Source organism: Ambystoma mexicanum, chromosome 2p, assembly GCF_040938575.1.
Source record: "Ambystoma mexicanum isolate Mex_15411 chromosome 2p, UKY_AmexF1_1, whole genome shotgun sequence".
NCBI lineage: Eukaryota > Metazoa > Chordata > Amphibia > Caudata > Ambystomatidae > Ambystoma > Ambystoma mexicanum.
The window spans coordinates 128418096-128430880 of NC_090923.1; the positions used below are offsets into that span (position 1 = coordinate 128418096).

The window sequence follows — 12785 nt, forward strand, 5'->3', positions numbered from 1 at the left end:
CAGCCGAGTTGAAGCCAGCGCCCTATACACACTTAACACCAACAAACTAGGGCTTGTCAAACTAGCCCCTCATCTGTTTAGTAAACACCACCTGGCAAGCCCAAGGCTGCTGTAATTTCTTGTGTGAACCTCTGTTTTGACGCCCTACTCAATCCTGCCACAGAACTACATGTGTCACCCCACTTCTGCAGCCTTTGCAAACTGTCTGTATTGGACAGTCCATGGAAACCTCTGTTCCTTCCCTGCGCCCCCTTCTGATGGGACCAGGTGAAGCCAGGGCACCAACCCACGTGCTTCCAACGCCACACTCCATCTGAGATTATTATGGTTGTGACCTTCGGGCCTGTGTAGCAAACACCAGCAAAGTTATGAGGGGATTGAAAGGGCTTGGGGGGAAAAAAGCTCCCACTTGAAATGTGAAGGTAGAATAAACCATGAGAGTTCAATAAAATCTCCCATTCCACAATGCCCCTCAATAGCCATCACTGGAAGGAAGTTCACCTCCAGATCAGAGCCACGGGAGCAAAGCATTGTGGGTATGCAAATTAGTACAAATGCAAGCATTTAAATATGTTTCTTTCAGGGCACTGCGATTGTATACATAGCTTTCTTAAACCAAGACAGGCAGCTCTTAAGGGAGCAGCCAACTGCATACCCGATGTACCCATGTTATGGTTACTAACTGAAACCCCTGGATTGGTGGGTGTCATGTCCTGCACATGAAAATCAGTGCGTGCGGAGTATACATTTGACACGGGCATCTGTTTTTGTTGCGGGTTTAACTCTGAATACATGAAAACGACCTGAAAAACGCAGGCGGCTCCGTCATCGCCCTTTTAAAACGCGGTGCCGTGCCTCGCCCTTTTAAGAAGGGCGCCGCTGGGCGCCCCCTAGCGGCCGAGCGCAGCGCTGCAGCCCCCCTCCCTCGCCTGGTGCTGGGAGCCAGATCGAGGCTGACGTTCCATTGGAACCCCGCGCTGCGCCGCATTCCGTTCCATTCATGCTGAGCCGCTACATTGTAGCGAGAGGCGGTGGCGGCGGCAGCAGGAGGAGGATGGCAGCGGGCGCCGGAGCACGGACCGTGGGCTGTAGGAGCTGTGAGTAGCGCCCCCCCTGACTCTGCCGGTTCCCCGCCCTGGCCACCCTTTGCTGCTGGTCCTTAAATCTCGCTGTACTGCTGCTGCGTGTGAGATCATGTTCCCTGGACATCTAAACTACGCTCGTCCTCCGCGCAGGCTTGCTTTGCTCCCCACAGCGACCCCTGCCCCCCGCCCCCCCCCCTGGTTTCCCGCATCATGTATTTCCCCTGCTTTATTTGCTACCCAGAAGGTTTTATTACACCTTGTCCCTTCCCCCACCCGCCCCTGATTTAACCCCTGGCTACAGATCTCCTGCCCCCCCTATCTTGCTGCCAATACCCCAACTCCCGACACAGCTGTTTCTTCATTGGTCACCCCGTCATTACCTCCACTCCCTGCAAGCCCCCACTAATTCCCGTCGTTTACTCTCTCTAGTCAAGCAATGTAATTGCCCCTGCACCCCCTTTCTCCCTCATTAATGTGCCCCCCCCCTCCCCACGATGGTTCTTCTGATTCCAGCCCACTTCCAAGACATCCCTCTTGGACTTCCTCTCCCCGGCTCCTTTTACACCTCCGGGCGCCCCCCTTGTGTGAGCGATGAGTTGTGAAACGGGAGACAGTTTAGTATGTGTGTGTGTGTGTTTACCTAATGGTGCGAAGCCAGCACCCGCCTCCGGTGGAGTTGGCCGCTGCATTTTCCCGTCCCCAGATTTATAAATAATTTGCAGCCGAGCACCGATTTCTCTCCGCATGTTCTGCACACACACACACACACCCCTCGCGGCGCATTGAGCTTAACCCTGCCGGCTCCCCTTCCCCTGTTCTGCAGTTTTTTGTTGTTGTTGTGTCCCCGGCAGTGTGGGAAGCGAGGCTCCCTCGGAGTGGGGGAGGAGGATGCACGTTGCTGCTGCTGCTGGTGTGTAAACCGTGCGAGGCATGAGCGGCGAAACCACAGGGCAGGATTTGGGAGCGGAAAAATGTGCCCCTCACCCCACCTCATTGTCTGACACATTGCAGGGGGAGGCAGGAGCTCTCCCTGCAGAGGCGGCGGCGGCAGCAGAGCCGGGGACGGGAGGCGGCAGAAGCAGCAGCAACACCCACGGGCACGCCGGATCCGCGACTTGGACTCTGCGTTTTTCACAATGCATTTTGTGATGTGCCTTTGTGGACCCGGGAGAGGAGCGCGTGTGCGGCTTGCTGCTTTTTCGTGATTTATTTTTATTTTTTTCCTTTTCATTTCCTTGTCGGAGCTGGATTTTGGGGCGCTCCCACCCGGGTGGATTGGATTATTTTTTTGGGGGAGGGGGGTTGACCGTGTCTCCCCTCCATGCCGGTTTCTGCAGGCTGGAGCTTGGCCAGGACTCCGGTGAAGACACCATCGGAAGGAGGGCTGTACTCTGTACGCACAGAAGAGAGCATGACGCGGGAGCACAGCAAGGAATTGTATAATCCCAAGTGTATGTACAATGCATCGCCGTCTCAGTGGAAACATTCCCCTCTTTTGGGTTTGCTTTTTTTTCTTTACACGTGTGTCCCTCGTATCTCGTGTGTTGACTGGCGTTTGAGACTTGTGTGCAATTGTGTGGCACGCGACCCCCGTGTCGTCTCCATGATTGCTGTTGGCTGTTCTTTCGTCTGTACCCGTCTCTCTGCTGTTTCTGTGGCTCGACTCCCTTCCTCTGGGTGTTTGCTGGGTCCCACGGTGTATCTTCTGGGTGCTACGGGTGGCGCTTCTGACCCACTGCTTTCCCCCTAAAGTCTTCTTGCATCCTGCCTGGTGACTGGGAGTAGAACTAGGTGCTTTTAATCGCACCCCCCAGCCACCACGCAAAGAGAACATGCGATTGAACCAGGAGGGTCTGCATCCCTCCCCCCACAGCCTTGGTTCTTCCCGGGGCTTGCTGGCGACCAGCAGAGCCCTGGTTCCTCTGTAGTCTCTCCACTCTCGTGTTTGTGTTTCTGCATGATAGCTGCTCGCAATCTGGGCTCGCCCTGATCTCTCTCCCGTGCTTTCTAGGGCCCCGATGTCTTGAGAGCACATCCTGCCGTCCTTTTCTCCCTCACCCCACCTATGTGCATTTCAGTACCTTCTGGTCTCCCTCCATAATGTTTCCAGTACCCTAATATTATTGGAATCCCCTGGAGTTGCCCTTCCGCCCCCTGTCTTGCTCTCTGCATGCTGGCCGTGATCAGACCTGCTGAGTCTGCTGTTGGCAGTGGCTGGGGTTCTTTTCCCCCAGGGATTGCTTCCCTTGGCACAGGGTGTCTGTACCTGCTCCGAACAGAGACTGGGTTTCCTCTGTGGTCTGTTGCACCCCAAAACCCTCATTGCATCTGTGTATCTCTGCTTTCAGCTTCACCCCACCCTGTGTCTGTTAAGGGCTTGTTCTCCCCGAGCCCCCTTGTTTATGCCTGCTAGTGGATTTTGTCATGTCTAATCCACGATGGCCCCTCTTCAAGAGTCTGTGAGCAGGGGCTTCTCTGTGTGGCCACCTCCTCTCCCCCTCGATCATCTTCTCCGGGTGTCTGCTTGTGGTGCTTCGTGGGTTGTCTGCCTGTGTTTGCATTTCTTGTCTGTTTGCTGGTTACTCTGGGGGTGTCCTCCTCTGTGATTTTCTCCAGGGGTGTTATGCTATTTGGGAGTAGAGGCTGTACCTTCTTGTTTTGCTTGCTGTTGGGTTTTCTGGTTGCTTGTCTCTTGTCTGTGCTTGCTGGTTTGTATGGTCTCTTGCGCAACTGCTTGCCCAGTTTCTTGTGCCTATACTTGCTGGTTGTTCCTCTTGCCTTTCCCAACGGTTTCCCCGTGTGTGTGCTTTCTGGTGGTGATTTCTCTGCTCTTTCCCCAAGTCCCCCACCCCTCATGTTTCTGTTGTGTATGCTTGTTGGTGGTGGCTTCTCATGTCCCCTGCCCCACGACTTTCCCTATAGTCCTGGTGTCTCTGCTTGCTATTTTTTGCCCCCGGCCTACCCTTTGTTTCTAGTGTCTGTGCTTATGGGTGGTGGTTTCTCCTGTCTCCTGTCCCCTTGGCTCTGCTTGCTGGTGGTGGTTTCTCTGTTCCCTTGTCGCTGGTGGCTCTGCTTGCTGGTGGTGGTTTCTCTGTTCCCTTGTCTCTGGTGGCTCTGCTTGCTGGTGGTGGTTTCTCTGTTCCCTTGTCGTTGCTGGCTCTGCTTTCTGGTGGTGGTTTCTCTGTTCCCTTGTCTCTGATGGCTCTGCTTGCTGGTGGTGGTTTCTCTGTTCTCTTTTCTCTGGTGGCTCTGCTTGCTGGTGGTGGTTTCTCTGTTCCCTTGTCTCTGGTGGCTCTGCTTGCTGGTGGTGGTTTCTCTGTTCCCTTGTCGTTGCTGGCTCTGCTTTCTGGTGGTGGTTTCTCTGTTCCCTTGTCTCTGATGGCTCTGCTTGCTGGTGGTGGTTTCTCTGTTCTCTTGTCTCTGGTGGCTCTGCTTGCTGGTGATGGTTTCTATGTTCCCTTGTCTCTGGTGGCTGTGCTTGCTGGTGGTGGTTTCTCTGTTCCCTTGTCTCTGATGGCTGTGCTTGCTGGTGGTGGTTTCTCTGTTCCCTTGTCTCTGGTGGCTTTGCTGGCTGGTGGTGGTTTCTCTGTTCCCTTGTCGCTGGTGGCTCTGCTTGCTGGTGGTGGTTTCTCTGTTCCCTTGTCGCTGGTGGCTCTGCTTTCTGGTGGTGGTTTCTCTGTTCCCTTGTCTCTGCTGGCTCTGCTTGCTGGTGGTGGTTTCTCTGTTCCCTTGTCTCTGATGGCTCTGCTTGCTGGTGGTGGTTTCTCTGTTCTCTTGTCTCTGGTGGCTCTGCTTGCTGGTGATGGTTTCTATGTTCCCTTGTCTCTGGTGGCTGTGCTTGCTGGTGGTGGTTTCTCTGTTCCCTTGTCTCTGGTGGCTTTGCTGGCTGGTGGTGGTTTCTCTGTTCTCTTTTCTCTGGTGGCTCTGCTGGCTGGTGATGGTTTCTATGTTCCCTTGTCTCTGGTGGCTCTGCTTGCTGGTGGTGGTTTCTCTGTTCCCTTGTCTCTGGTGGCTTTGCTTGCTGGTGGTGGTTTCTCTGTTCCCTTCTCTCTGGTGTCCGCTTGCTAGTGGTTGTTCTTTGGTCTCCTTTGCTCTGGTGTTTACCCTTGTATCTGCTTGCCGTCTGTGAGCAGAGGCTTGGTTGTCTAATCACTGGCCCCTTCTGGTCTCTGAAGGCTTATTGGCCTTGTCCCTGGGTGCCTGTGGGAGCGCTTGCAGGTGGCCTGCTCCGATTGCCTCTGTACCCCTGTGTTTTGTCCATAAAGGTGTGTGGGCTGCACGCCGGTACAGGCACATATGTTCCTGGATGCCACGCGACTCCTATGTTTAGGAATGTTGTCAATTTGATCATCAGGAAATCCTTCTTTAATGAGAATACGTTCTGTGGTGAATTTGAAGCAACCCCCGCCACCCACTTCTTTCTGCTTGACGTGTGACTGGGTGCTGCTTTGCCACGATTAATTGCATCGCCCGCTGGAGCCAGTACTGCTGGGGGGGGGGGAGGTTGCGCAATGGTGGGTCGTACAGGTAGGGGGATTTGCTGGATGTAGATATGTGGCGGAGAGACTGCAGCACCCCAGGGGCACATCACCCAGGCAGGCTGTGATTGGCTAGAGGTTGCGTGCCCGGTCCCCACACAGCTTCCCTCACCGGTACGGTAGCGGCACGCCATGCGTTTACTCCGCCCAGTCCCTCTGATTATTATAATGTCCGTGCCTACCCCAAACGGGTGGGGGTGGGGGGCATGCTGAGAGGAATGGGACAGGGCACGGTGGCGTCCTGCATGCTGTGATCCCGCGTGCCACGACAGACGGACACAACCTGGCAACGGCCTCTGACCGGGCTTCTATACTGCGCTTGGCACGGTGGGTCTCTGCAGGGCTGCTACCTGGCTTCTGCTGGCCTTGGCATTGTGGGTCTGTGCGCCTGGCCCCTACTCAGCCTCTGCTGTGCATGGCACGGCGGGGCCCTGCATGGCCCGTGCCCCGGCCTCTTCTGAGCATGATGAGCGTGCCACGGTGAGGCTCTGCTGGGCTTCGTTCGCATGGTGGGGCTGTGCGTGGCACGGTGGGGCCCTGCATGGCCCAGTACCCCGGCCTCGATCGCCCTTGCCCCGGAGGGGCTCTGCCTGTTGGGCACCGTGTGCGTTTTATTTCTGTGAACTGGCACATGCTTCCGTGCGTGTGTTATGGGAGGTTCCCCTGCAATACGCGGGGCACGCGTGCGGCATTGCAGCCGTCGCCCCCTTTAAGTGCACCGCAAGGCGCCTCGCTGTGCGCAACCCATGGCGAGCTCATGTTTATTGTAGAGGGGCGTTGGGCCCCAGCGCCCAAGCGCAAGCATCGGTACTCGTCCAGACGCGTTGCACACGTTGACCTGTCTGTGAATCCGTGTGCACTCATGTGTTGGCGACTGAGTTGCATTGCGGCTTACTCCCGTTATTGGCGCGTCATCTGTGGAAATGATGGCGATTAAAGCCCCTCCCCCAATTGACGCCGTGCACGGGTCTGAGCGCGCGCTGCTCTGCGCCCAGTGGGGCTATTATTAATGACATCCCTGGGTACATGCTGCGCCTGTGCCCGGCTGCAGAGGGAGGCTCGCGGATTCTTACCTTACGTTGGCGACCTACGGCGCTGACACGATAACTCAGCGGGTCAATGCGCGCACGGGAGAGCTTCGCATTTATCTCGACTGGTGCCGTTTTTGGACACTTGGCTCATGGATTGGGTTGTCGTTGGTCCACTGAGTTGTGGCATGCCAGGTTTGAACTGGACGCTTATGTTTGGGATTAAAACACAATGGATGCGTTCTGCATAGGTGCACCCTGCGATGCCAGTGGGCCCCCTTTTAGATGGCTTGGGTATATATATATCTAAATATCCAGTGGAGTAACTTTGCTGAAAATGTTTGGGGGAGGTGGGGGGGTCATTACATCTGAAGAAACGGTGCCACAGCCAACTGAATGGGGACAAAATGGAGTGCCATGAAAGTTGGGGCGACAAACACCCCTACCCCCTTAAAATGACGGCCATGTATGTATCTTTTATTCTTGAGCAGTCTGTTGCTGAAAGCCACACGGCGACTTGTGTATTGGAGGGGCGTAGGACATTCTCTAAACTTGTGGCGATTTTTGAGGCGCCGCTTCACGGATTCCTCGGCTTCTAAGCGCTAACCTGCATTTGTGGCCAGTTTATACGCGATTACGAGTTGCCCTCTGGCCCCCCACCACACAGCGATAGCTCAGATATTTTAGGGAGTGGCTTTCGGATCAGTCTCTACAGCGTGTGGGCATACACCAAGCACTGTACAGCGCACATTAGTTCGTTCCGCAGCCTCGTGGCGCTTAGGGCTTTTTTTTGTTATTTGGGGGTCATTTCTGCCTTATTCTAGCGCTCCGACCGACGCCCCTCTTGGATGCATGGTGTGTGGCTTGTGCATGCCGTAAGTGCCCGCCTCATGGCGGTCTTCTTCCTTCGTGGCGCTTTATTCTTGTTCCAGCGTTATATTGTGCCAGCAGCCCTCACCCAGAGAGAGGAGGGGCATTGTTGTATTTCCGGTTGCTCGAGGGGCGTTCGGGACCTACACTGTCCTGAATGGACGGATTAAGTCACTGCAGCGCGGTGGGTCCGGGCTGGTTGTTTGGCACTCTGCTCTTTGCAGTCGGTCAATATTTGCCTTCGTCCCTGGGCTTTGTGACTTTACTGCAGGCGCTGTTTAACTAGCCAGCACGCGGGGGTGGGCAGCTGGACAACGTTTTTTTCATAGACTGTTTATTTAATAAACGAACTGCATTAGAGGATGTTTCGAGTGCTCCCTGGACTCCTGCCTCTCTGGAGGAGATCGTTTATTTGGGAGAGCGGGTGTTTTCGCGAGCAAAGTGGCTGACCTTGGGCTCTGACCACTCCAAGTTTCGATGCGCCTAGTTAATCCATGCATGCTGTTTAATGCTGGGGCTGCACTCGGTGGCACTTAGAAGCCCGACTAGTCCCGGTTTAATGACTTTACTACACGATCTGTGTGATAGTGGGCAGATCACGCCATTCGCAGGAGTGCACGGGAATAACTAAATGATAATGATGTATTATTTATATAGCGCCTTAATCCAAAGCGCTAAATATGGCGGTGCTCCGTGTAATCACTTGGGCGGAGATTTGGCTGCTTAGGCATCGTCTTTCAGTGGACACGGCGTTCTAATCTCGGCTTCCGCGTGTGTTTACACTGTGATCCTGAGCAGATGCTTGTATCAGAATTTCTGCAGATAGGACTGGTCCAATATGTCCCGGGGCCAGTGTGGGTCTACCGCGCACAGCTGTGGGCAGAGGAATGCAGTAGGCCATCTGGGAGGTCGGGGGTCAGTGGAGGACACTGTTTGGGATGGGGGAGGTGCGTGTGGGTCAGCTGCCACTGGCCATGCTTTACCCCTCGTGAGCGAATGAACTATCCCGGTTTCCAGAACTCGTGAAACGCACGTTTCCCCGAGGCTTAACAGATTTATGGATTTAATCAGACTAAGCGCGTGGGGGAGTAGAGGGGATGGGGGCTGGCTTCGCACCCCCCAGCCTTAGGCACTAGACCTGGATTTCCTCTCTCAGCGTGGGGGGTGTGGTCGCCTGTGTTGCATAGGGTGTGCTCGCCTCTGCACGCACAAGCGCCAACACATAACAGACGACTGGGTTGGGGCACTGGAAACTTGAGGTATTTTTTTATTTGCATTTTTAAAGCGTTGTCTTGGTTGCATATTTATAACGCGCTTAAATACCCAGAGGTTTCTAAGCGCGGACCCAGGGGATCGAACCTATGTTGCTCTGTGTCGTCTAGCTTCCAAGGCGAGCACATTGCCCCCGAGCTAACCTCCCTGGAGGTATTACTCGCAGATTAGAACACATACACACCTGATCGGTTATCAGATAACTGAGTACGAGAAGTATCTGCTCACTTCTGGTTAATCTCAATGCACTCTGTTCTGCCTAGGAAAACACGTGCTGTTCATTGCGCCCTCTATCTGTTAATTCGGAGCTGGGAGCTCTCTTGGTGTCCCCTTAATCTTGGATGGTCTCGAAGTGCTGTGGTAGAATCCAGAGTTTCGTGTTTCGTGCATCTTTAACCTGTTTAACCCCTTGACCCTTCTGCCACCCTTTTATCTTCTCTTGTAGATCAAGGTATGGCTGCGCCTGGCAGTGGGACAGAACGCCACTCTATGGGCAAACCTAGGCACTGTTAGATCACTATACGTGGTGACTGGCACAGTGCAAGCAACTCTTAACAAAACGCCCCCTCCCCCCTTTAGAGGGATGGCCATCCCATTGGGGGGAACCGACAGAAGTGATGAGCAAGACCGCGGTGGCAATGGCAACTCTATTCAAAGCCCTGGCAGGGCTGTCACTTTAAACCGTATCCCAATATTATCCATCTTGGGTGCTGATGTCACTTTGCACAGGTTTCTCCTGGCCTGCTGCTTTGCTCTTCCCATTCCTATCTATGCCCAGCCTGCAAGTGGGAAACCACAGGGGATTTGCCGGTTCCATGTGCAGACACCTGTTGTTAATATTCTAATAATACACACAGGAGCCTTTCCGTCAGAGTCCTTACTTATTTAATCACAAAGTACAACTGAACCCCCAACCCACAACATTCCAGATTCCATAAACCATTGCATGTTCTAATACATAACATCACCCAAGGGAAGCACCTATTCCCACTGCACGTTCTAATGATTAAGTTTAGCAGGTGGCAAGTCTTTAAGAACAGAAACTAAAAAAGTGGATACTCATTCACTCAATTATTGAATGTGGTGTCACTAGAAATGAGCATATCCAGGTGCTGTCTGTAAAAAGCGGGGGAGCTTCTGAAAAACATGGGTGACATCTTGAGCCCTGTGCTGGTAGCAATTTCATGGACATGTAATCGAGCCGCCCCCATCTTCAAATGGGATGGCAGGGGTCAACATAGGGGTGTTTGGATCAAGAGCTAAACCTAGCTTCTGGGTACTTGGCCTTACCCAGTAAGCAGACGCTACCACTGGCGAACACTCGTTTAATGCCACACACTTGTTGCCAGTGGCCTGGGGAGTCAAAGCAAGCGCCTGGTAGTGTGTGTCAAGCTAACGAGGCACTCCTCGACCACTACAAGCAGGAGCTTACATAGCTCCCAGCCATTATGAAATGTGCTGGCGCTACCCTGTGTAGACTTGGAGGGATTGCTTGCTGACTGGCACGTCGCTACCCTGTGTAGACTGGGAGGGTTTGCTTGCTGACTGGCACGTCGCTGCCCTGTGTAGACTGTGAGGGATTGCTTGCTGACTGGCACGTCAGTGCCCTGTGTAGACTGCTGACTGGCACGTCGCTGCCCTGTGTAGACTGGGAGGGATTGCTTGCTGACTGGCACGTCAGTGCCCTGTGTAGACTGGGAGGGATTGCTTGCTGACTGGCACATCGCTGCCCTGTGTAGACTGGGAGGGATTGCTTGCTGACTGGCACGTCGCTGTCCTGTGTAGACTGGGAGGGATTGCTTGCTGACTGGCACGTCGCTGTCCTGTGTAGACTGGGAGGGATTGCTTGCTGCCTGGCACGTCGCTGCCCTGTGTAGACTGGGAGGGATTGCTTGCTGACTTGCATGTCGCTGCCCTGTGTAGATTGGGAGGGATTGCTGGCTGACTGGCACATCCCTTCCCTGTGTAGACTGGGAGGGATTGCTTTCTGACTGGCACGTCGCTGTCCTGTGTAGACTGGGAGGGATTGCTTGCTGACTGGCACGTCGCTGTCCTGTGTAGACTGGGAGGGATTGCTTGCTGACTGGCACGTCGCTGCCCTGTGTAGACTGTGAGGGATTGCTTGCTGACTTGCACGTCAGTGCCCTGTGTAGACTGCTGACTGGCACATCGCTGCCCTGTGTAGACTGTGAGGGATTGCTTGCTGACTGGCACATCGCTGCCCTGTGTAGACTGTGAGGGATTGCTTGCTGACTTGCATGTTGCTGCCCTGTGTAGATTGGGTGGGATTGCTTGCTGACTTGCATGTTGCTGCCCTGTGTAGACTGGGAGGGATTGCTTGCTGACTTGCACGTTGCTGCCCTGTGTAGATTGGGTGGGATTGCTTGCTGACTTGCATGTTGCTGCCCTGTGTAGACTGGGAGGGATTGCTTGCTGACTGGCAGGTTGCTACCCTGTCTAGACTGGGAGGGGTTACTTTGTCCACATAGAGAACTGTTCCTTAATTTGATCACTTTGGTTATTTGGATCCTTCAACTAGGTCCGGCTCAAAGTGGCCCCATAGTTCACATTTTCAGCAAGCCCAACCCTTTTTCCTAAATGGAAATGAAATAACGACCCTGCGGATATTTGGACTTCAACGGTACCCTTATGGGGCCCTCACTTTGTGACCAAGTCAAAGGGTTACTGAGGCCCTTGCTGTTTTACTCTTCATCCTGTTTCTCATGTCTCCCCTCATTGCGCCCCCCACTGAATTCATGCAATAAAATCCTCCTCCTCCTGCTGCCTCCCCTTACTAAAGTCTTCAGCTCGCGTAACTTCCCCCAGGAAAGCTGGTTTGGGATAACGGGTCGGTCCCAAAATGAGTGCGGGGTTTGGTTCAAGTCACAAAACATGACCACCCAGTGTCTCTCTGGGAGCGGTTTGAGTGACCTGCGGGTGTGGATTTCTTATAAGGGAGCAGGCGGCTTTCAATGGGAATGTTGTCGAGCCGTGGCTCCGTCCTGCTCTTTTTAATTGTCTCCCTTCCCTTGAAGCTGCTGCTGTGCTGCGCGCGCACCTAAGCACCGCCCCAGATTTAAGAGGACACACGTCTTGTTGCGCGCTTGCTGCAACTAGCGACGTGTTGGGGTATTTACGTCATTGAGGTTCATGACCTCTTTACGACACATGGGCCTCCCTGTGTCGGTTGGGCTCCCGAACTATTCCTGCCATTTATCCCCCAAGCGCGCACCCCCCACACACCTCTCAGGAAGTGCTTGGAGGTGGAATGGTGGGACTCGTTACCTCTCTGGAGGAGGGGTTTACTTGCACGTTCTGACAGCTCACATATTTGCCTTTCAGTCCCATGTTCCCTCCCCGTTGCCCTGTGGGCGCTTTGAAACACAATGTACTTGATGTATAAGCCCTGTAGGAATGCACAATAAATAAATAATGCATGTCGAAGTTGACAGCTGGGTTGGTTCCTTGTTCTTCAGTGTTTCCAGACAATGTGTTGCCCCAAAAGAACTGCAAGACCACCAGTGGTGACCCACTTATTAGAAACCCTAAATATAACTTGAACGCAGCAGGAGGTGCCCCTTTTCCTGTAAAGGGACCGTGCCACGTGGCACCGTCTTCCTATGTAATGAAGAGTTCAACAGCTAAAGACGCGCCCTTTCTGCCTACACTTAAGCTCCTAATTGGAGCCTGCACTACTTAGATTATCGGTTCTCCTTCAGCATGCACTCACCTGCACTGTTATTAGCACTTTAATGCTCTAGGCCTTCTGTGCTCTATGAACGCAAACATACTCGGACTGGGACACTGCCGTGGAACCGTGCGATAAAAAAAAAATAAAACCTTGATCAGGCAGGAAGTGTGGCTCTGGGTGAAGCTGATGTTTTTTTTTCTGTAGATCTATCGTGCAGAACAAAGATCAACAATACCGCTTGATAATGTTATTTATATAGCGCTTTCACCAAAGCACTTTACAGAGAACATATTTACATACA

The 12785-nt window shown here is 53.6% G+C and overlaps 1 protein-coding gene across 3 annotated transcripts in view; it reads left to right on the top strand.

The window, feature by feature from the left end:
- Positions 1-945: 945 nt before the first annotated feature.
- PLXNA1 (plexin A1) overlaps positions 946-12785 on the top strand; it is an 812782-nt gene continuing 800942 nt past the window's right edge. For 2 of the 3 annotated variants that reach the window (XM_069643382.1, XM_069643384.1), the window contains exon 1: positions 946-1097. The gene's annotated coding sequence lies outside the window, so the exon portion shown is untranslated. Of the gene's footprint in view, positions 1098-1754; positions 2537-12785 lie in introns of those variants that run through there. The other variant, XM_069643383.1, reaches the window with a different exon arrangement.